The sequence below is a fragment of the Anoplolepis gracilipes genome, chromosome 3, assembly GCF_047496725.1.
Source record: "Anoplolepis gracilipes chromosome 3, ASM4749672v1, whole genome shotgun sequence".
Classification (NCBI taxonomy): domain Eukaryota; kingdom Metazoa; phylum Arthropoda; class Insecta; order Hymenoptera; family Formicidae; genus Anoplolepis; species Anoplolepis gracilipes.
This window is the reverse complement of record NC_132972.1, coordinates 18,433,620-18,440,921: the sequence shown is the minus strand read 5'-3', so window position 1 is coordinate 18,440,921 and position 7,302 is coordinate 18,433,620. Positions and strand designations below refer to the sequence as shown.

The 7,302-nt window shown below is 43.0% G+C and overlaps 1 pseudogene; it reads left to right on the top strand.

Moving 5' to 3' along the window:
• The first annotated feature begins 509 nt into the window (after nucleotides 1-509).
• On the top strand, nucleotides 510-3,390 carry LOC140664024 (uncharacterized; annotated as a pseudogene).
• The last annotated feature ends 3,912 nt before the right edge of the window (nucleotides 3,391-7,302 follow it).

The following is a 7,302-nucleotide window of genomic DNA, read 5'->3' as shown; positions in this document are numbered from 1 at the left end:
GGGAGGAACTCCATCCCATGGTGCGCCATTGAGAATAACCTCAATGGCGCCACCATTGGCGACGTTGCGGAACCATACACAACGCCACCTCTTCCTTGGGGTCAAGGTGCAATGGGGGAGTAGGTGTTCGCGCACCTGCTCCTCCCTTGACCCCGGAGAGGGGCGGGTTATTCCCACCCCTCACACTATGGCCGCGGATGTTAGCGGCCCTTTTGGGCGAGGGAGGCTAAGAACCCCCCGTATTCACGGCCCCGGTCGGATGTTTGGGAGAGAGGGAAATATTAGGGGCAGGCAAAACCTGATCCCCCTCACCCTTACCCCCCCCGGAACTGTCATCCGACCCCTTTCCTGGCTCTCTTCAGTCTCGATGGGCCGGAGAGAGTCGGTACTGGGGGCAAGCCCCCGATGATCGCCGCCGTCGCGCCCCCGCCGGGAGAGGAGCACACAGCTCCCTCTCCCAGGGCGTGACCGCAATCACCTACCCCGTCCTTACAGACGGGACAGCAGGGATGCAAACGGCATCCCTCTATTTTGTGTCCAGGGGATCCACACCTGTAACACAGGTGTCCCCTGGACACATTCGAGGCGCACCCGGAGCCCACATGCCCCAACACGAGGCATTTGTAGCACCTGGGAATCCAGGTGCTACCCATCCGTGTCCAGGCCCGGGCACCCCTGCTCCTACCCTTGAGAGTTGAGAAGACGGCCCTGTCCTCGCAAGGCTTCGCCCCTCCACCCTCAGAAAGGGAAGGGGTGGTTTTATCACCATTCCCTCCCCTCTTCTTTTTCCTCCTTTTAGGGCCAACTGGCCCTCCGTTTTTTACGACCAGGAGCCCCCTTCCGTCTCCCCTCCATCCGCATCCCCTTGCAGACGTGAAAGGGGAGCGGTCACAGTTGGCGGTATTATCGCCAGCTGCACCTCTTTCCTTATCAAGGCGCCGATCCTTTTCCAATCCGTTGGGAGAAGGACTGACGCCTCCCGCCGCATCGCCCTTATATCACAGGGGACCTCCCTCTGTGAGGGCATTTGTGTGGAGGAGGCAGACTCCTCCACACCCTTCATCACTTCAGTGGTGTCGGACAAAGCCTCCACCATCTCTACCTCCGCCATCGTCGGGAGAAAGATTTCTCCCTTCGAAGCGGAGGCGGCCATTCCGGCGTTGTTGGCGAACTCAGCAGAGGAGGTCTGCGACATCGCGTCGCGAGCTTCCCCCCAACTGAGTCGCCACCTCCCTTATTGGAGGTGAGGCCTGGACCTCCACCTCCCTGATGGCGGTTCTCCCACCCGCCATCTCACTTTTCTCAAGAAAGACCGCCGTCGAGAAAGGTCTAAACCTTTCGGCGATCTTCCTTCCTTCCACAGCCATCGCCTGGAAAATTTCTTCCAGCGATGAACTGTAGCCATCCAGGATGACCGCCGCAGTATGCAGATGCTCCAACATCTGCAGACAGCGTCCTCTGTCTGTGCGGCAGTCTTCATACGCTCCCCAGCCCGGTCAACGATGGTTCTCGCGTTCCCAACCGAGGACTGAAAAGCCTCTCCATTGGTGAACTCCCCGTTTCGGCCAAGACCTTAGCGAAGGAGTCCATCTGTGATATCACAGCGGACGCCATTTCCCCTAGGGATCCTGCTGGCAAATCCGTAGGTAGCTCATGGCATGATGACGACCCGGAGGGGGCTGGGATGATACCCCCTCCGTACCGTTGTTCGGTATCCGAACCGAGCGGGACTTCTTAAAATGCTTCGGCATCCATCAGTCTTCGACGCACTCTTAGCACCCTTCGGGATCACGCGGAGGTTGTGAGTCCTAGAACCCGACAACCACACCGGGATCACTCTCCGGGTGAGCCCCCCCACCACGTCAAGGTGGTGCGTCATCGAGGGGGCACCTCTTTAACCCTCGCCTCTCCTTCTATATCTCTTATTATCCCCTCTACCACCTCTTTTCTTTTTCCTTCTTTTACTTCTACTCTTATTATTATATTACTCCTTCTTTTCTCTCTATCCTCCATCTCCATCTTTCTTTCCATCTCTTTCATCCTTCTCTCTATATCTCCTCCTTCCTCTCTTCCCTTCCCTCTGTCTCTCTTCCTCCCTATATCTCCCTCTCTCTACTCTCTCCACACACGCTCGTCACTTTCGCTCTCCCTCTATCACTCTCACACACTCTCAGACCTCCTCTCTCACTTTATCCACCTGTTCACCTCACTTTTCACAGCCTCTTTCTCTCCACGTCTCACTACTCAATGCACCGGAAGCGGAAATCCCGAAATAACAAGTAATATCGATATTCATTATCGTTCTCTTGTTTTTGGACCTGATAATTCGTTCGACTCGAAATCTACATTCTAATCCGTACGGTTTCAAGAGCTGGCTGTTACGCCCTTCTTTCTAACTCATCCTTCCCGAGTCTGAACGTAACAGTAGTTTTATTGAAGCAACAATATTGAATGACTATAAGAGGCAAGCTGTGGAATATTGAAGGAGCGGTAAAACTAGACCAAGATCGCTTGAAGGAGTTAAACAAAAATTTAAAAAAGTTACATCGATACGGCAATTACGACGATGGGAAAAAATCATTGAATGTGGTAGTGGGTTGGAAAAATTAAAAAAATTTCTAAATACACAATTAACCATTTTAATGAAGCACTTGAAAGAAAAATCATCAATCATGATATTGATATCGCTCGATGGGCTTTTCAAGCACAAGTAAAAGAAAATGCGCCAAGATTCAAAGCCTCAGAAACATGGGTAAAAAGATTCAAAAAAGCACATAATATTGTGTCTCGGAAATAACAAAATTCGTAACAAAAAAATCTGTGCTACCAAAAGCAGACTTGGAAAATAAATGCGATACATTTATTACAAATGTAAAATATTATATTAATCGATATAGAGTGGAAAATATTTATAATTCGTATCAAAGTAGATTTCAGTTAGAATTTCACTCAGGTTGTACTTTAGCCGAAAAAGATATAAAAAAGATAGAATCTATATAGTACAGTCTGTATCATCAACCACGCATAGCTATACATATAATTCAACCGACTATTTCGGCTGATGGCAGATTATTATCACCTCTCTTTATAGTATTAAAAGAAGTTACAGGAACGTTTGGTCCAAGAGTACAGGAAACATTATTTAAGGCGCCTAATATCTTTGTTATGACTTCAATATTAGGCAAATTAACATCAAATTATGTAAACATTTGGTTAAAGGAAGTATTTTTTCCGAATGTCGGACCACAATCAGTACTATTATTAGATTCATGGAGTGGACATTGTCCTAACATAATTTCAGAAACTAAACCAGATTCTGCAACAGATATTGCTTTCCTAACTATTCCCGTCGTTACAACGGGAAAAATACAGCCATTAGACGTATACTGATTTTGGTTGTGGAATAATTTTATTAAATACTTTTCTGATACTGTTACGTTGTTAGATTTTGTTTTGGATCTTCATGCTAGAAATAATATCTTAAAATTACAATCATTAATGCACTATCAGATCTCGTCGCCTAGGTTTCAAAATTTATTTAAATATGCGTGGTTTCAAAGTGGATACATGCAGAATAGATTGACAGAATTTGAAACACCAGTATAATTTTGTTTTTAAAAAAAATTCTAAAGTAAAATGCGATATTTATGGCAAAACAGCAATAATAACTTGTTCTTGGTGTAGAAAATCGCTTTATATAACACATTTTTTTCCATGAACATCATCTTTGTAATGAATATATGTCATAAATGTAAGACATATACATTTATATACATAAACTAATTCTGTATTGATTTCTTTAAAAAATATGTTTTCAGTTACTGATGAATACTGATAAAGTTTTTAGCAGTTTTTCTTATCCATGCAATAAATGTTGGTATTCTTTTACTTCTGTCTAATAAAAAATTCTTATTCATATGAAACTACGTTAGTAACAATTTCAATCCCAATATATGCACAAGAGACAGTTATTTAATGTGCCACAACTAAAGAAAGAGCGCAACAATTTATAGCGCAGCGCCTATAGCACGAAGTTATCTTGTTTTCTCAAAATTGATTCATGGAATCCATATACTATTATACATGGATGGATTTTGGCTTTTGATACTCTTTAATTTTTGTTCTTACAAAATTTTTAAAATTTTGCAAAATAAGGGATGGGGGTGGTAAATTATTAAAAAATTTGATAATTCGAAATATATAAGGCTCCAATATTTACAAACACGTAAATATAAACTTGGCAATGAGAGCCATGCGCGGATGTTAATGCGTAAAATTTCTTTAGAAATTAATTCTTTCGCGAAATTTGAATCGTGCACAGGGCACATAATTTACTTGGTGTATTTTACCAAGAAATAGATTCTCATTTTTGAGAATTCTCTAACTCCCCTAAAGAGATGTAGACGAGAAAAAAATACAAGGCGAAGTCGCTGAATCGGGAATCGAACCCGAGTCTTTCGCTTGCTGGGCGATTGCTCTTACCGCTGAGCTATTCAGTTTCACACCGATATTTCTCTTGTCTATTTGTTTATAAACCTATTGATTGATAACCGAAAAAGACGATTTTAGCCAGCGTGAATTTAATAATTCGAAATATATAAATATTTACAAATACGTAACTATAAACTTGGCAATGAGAGCCATACGCAGATGTTAATGCGTAAATTTTGAAAAAAATTTGACATTTTAAAAAAATATAATGACACTAATGTAAAGAGTACAAAATACCATAAAACTTTTGTATGAAACATTTTTTCATATATCTTATATTTTCAAAGATATTCGCTAAAAACGAAATTCGTTATTCTTCGAAGGGTTGTTTCAACCCCTAAACGTTGAGATACGCTGCTAAAAAAAATATAAGTCTAATATTTTTTATGCTCTACAACATATCCGAAGGTCATTAAAATTGGTGAGGGACACTTCCAACTGTTCCCTTGTCAGTATCGCACTCTTTTATACAGAGCGGTACCGAAGAGTTTCCCCATTCCGAAAATCGAGTCAATTACTTGACGAAATCACGGATCACTTGATTTTTGTCGGCGCGTTGGTGGAAGGTAAACCCTGCGCATTCTGGCTTCGACTTTCGAGACGATAACTTAGAAAGACAGCCCCGCAATTAAACATGTATCTGACCGTTACGGTCTCTGCGTCGCTTATTATTATCATTACAATACTTATATTGCCTACAGCTCGGACATCCTAACTTTTGGCCGTCCCGGTCAAACATAGAATTAAACGAATAATAGCTAATAAATTATTATCATACCTACAATAAATAAAAAGTCGTATTGTCATATAACGGAACGCCGTTACTAACGGTCTCGGGGGCCGAACGGCCGCACTCTATTTATTGAGACTCAGCGCCTATGGGCACAGTATAAGTAAGTACACTCTGTGTCGATACCTTTGATCTTTATGACAACCATCTGCCATATTGTTGATTGTGTAAGGGCGCTTTAATTTGAATAATAGAAACTGCTTGACAACTATTATTGTCCAAATATATGCGCCAAATGTTTTGACAATGCTTGAATAGATTTACCATTTATTTTATTAATTATATTTTATTTAATATCAAATATGATTAATATAATTATGATATCGTTTTATTAATATTATTAATACAAAATAAAATTATAAGAATAAATAGATAGATAGATACATTTATTCCGGGTCCAGCAGGTTTCCGGGGTGTTTTCAAGGAACACCATACCCTTTACAATCTCCTTTCTCTTATCCAAACATACAGCATTTCATATTTACACTTTACATAATTATACTCCCGAGATTCTCCCTGAATCTCTATCAAACCCCTTCCTCATCCTCCACTTTAACCCTCCCTTTTTCTTCCCCGAACTTGGCCATTGTACAGCCTTACAAACTGTTTCCCTCTCCTTCCCTCGCACCCTACCCTTTCTCTCTCAACCCTATTCCTCCTTTCCTCCCCCTTACTTTCTCCCTGTCTCTTCCTCTCCTTTCTCTTCCGAGCTCTCTTCCCTTTTCCTCTCTTCTTTCCTCTCACACTCCTGCTCTCTCCGCCCTTTCTCTCTTCTCACGCCCCTTTCTTCCTACTTCCCTTCTCTTTCTTCTCTCCTCTGGATTCCCTCTGTCCTCTCCGTCTCTTAACAATTGACTCTGTGTCCATCCTCTCTTCCTCTCAGCCATCTTCCTCTTCTCTCTTCCTTCTTCTCGACTATGATATCCCTCTCCTTTCCCTCCTCTCTTCCTTCCAAACTAATAGCACCTTCTCCTTTTTCTGATCCATTTCTCGCCTCTCCTTCCCTCTATCCCTCAATCCTTTCTTTCTTTCTCTCAGACATACTCTTCTTCTATCCTCTTGCCTCTTTCCTTTTCCTTTTCTTCCTCCTCTGTCTCCCATCTCCTCTCTTCTTCTACCCATCTCCATCTCTTCCCATCCACGCTTAGTTCCCTGCATGTCGCCATCACTCTCCTGCCTCTCGCTCTTTCTCTTCTGCCTCCCCGATCCTCCATTTCGTCCTCCTCTTCTCCAACGTCAGGTCCTCGTCTACTCCCACACCCCAGTTTCCTCTAATTTCTCCTTCCCTAGCACCTCATCCCTGTCCTTTCTCTTCTCCATTTCTGTCAGCATCATCTACGTTCCGTCCTCCTTTCTTCTTTCCTCTATCTATTCCATCCTTAACTTCTTGCCTACTTCCCTCTCTACAATCCCTTTCACAATAAACCTCCTCTCCTTCTGATCCCCTCCTTCTATTCCTCTCCATAAAACGTTTCTCTTCCTCTTCTTCTTTCTTTCCTCTTTTTCCCTTCTCGCTCTCGCTCTTCTTTCCATTCCTTATTCTTTCTCCTTTCTTACTCTCTCCACTCTTCCCTCCATCCTCTTCCAGATATTCTCCCACTTTTCTTTCTTCTCTTTTTCTTCCTTTTTTTTCTCTTTCTCCTCTCTCTTCTTCCCCTTGCCATTCCGCCGCTCTTCTCTCCTTTTCTTCCTTTTTTGCCTTTTCTCTCCTCTCACACTCCACCTTTCCTTCCCTGTTTTCTCTCCTCACCTCTAGCTCTCCGCAAATCTTTCTTACCACCACTAACACTTCCCCCAAGCACTCCTTCAACTCTCTCATCTCATTCCTTATCCCCCTCAGCTCCTCCATCTCTCCCTGTCCCTTTTTCCTCATTTCCTCTCTCTTTCTTCTTCTTTCACGTAACACTTGCACTTCTAACCTCACTGTTCCTCTTTTCTCTCTCAACCTGACACCGTTTATGCTTTAGCCCTTCTTCTCACCCCTATTATGATCGATATCTCCACCATCTTTCTTCCGATAT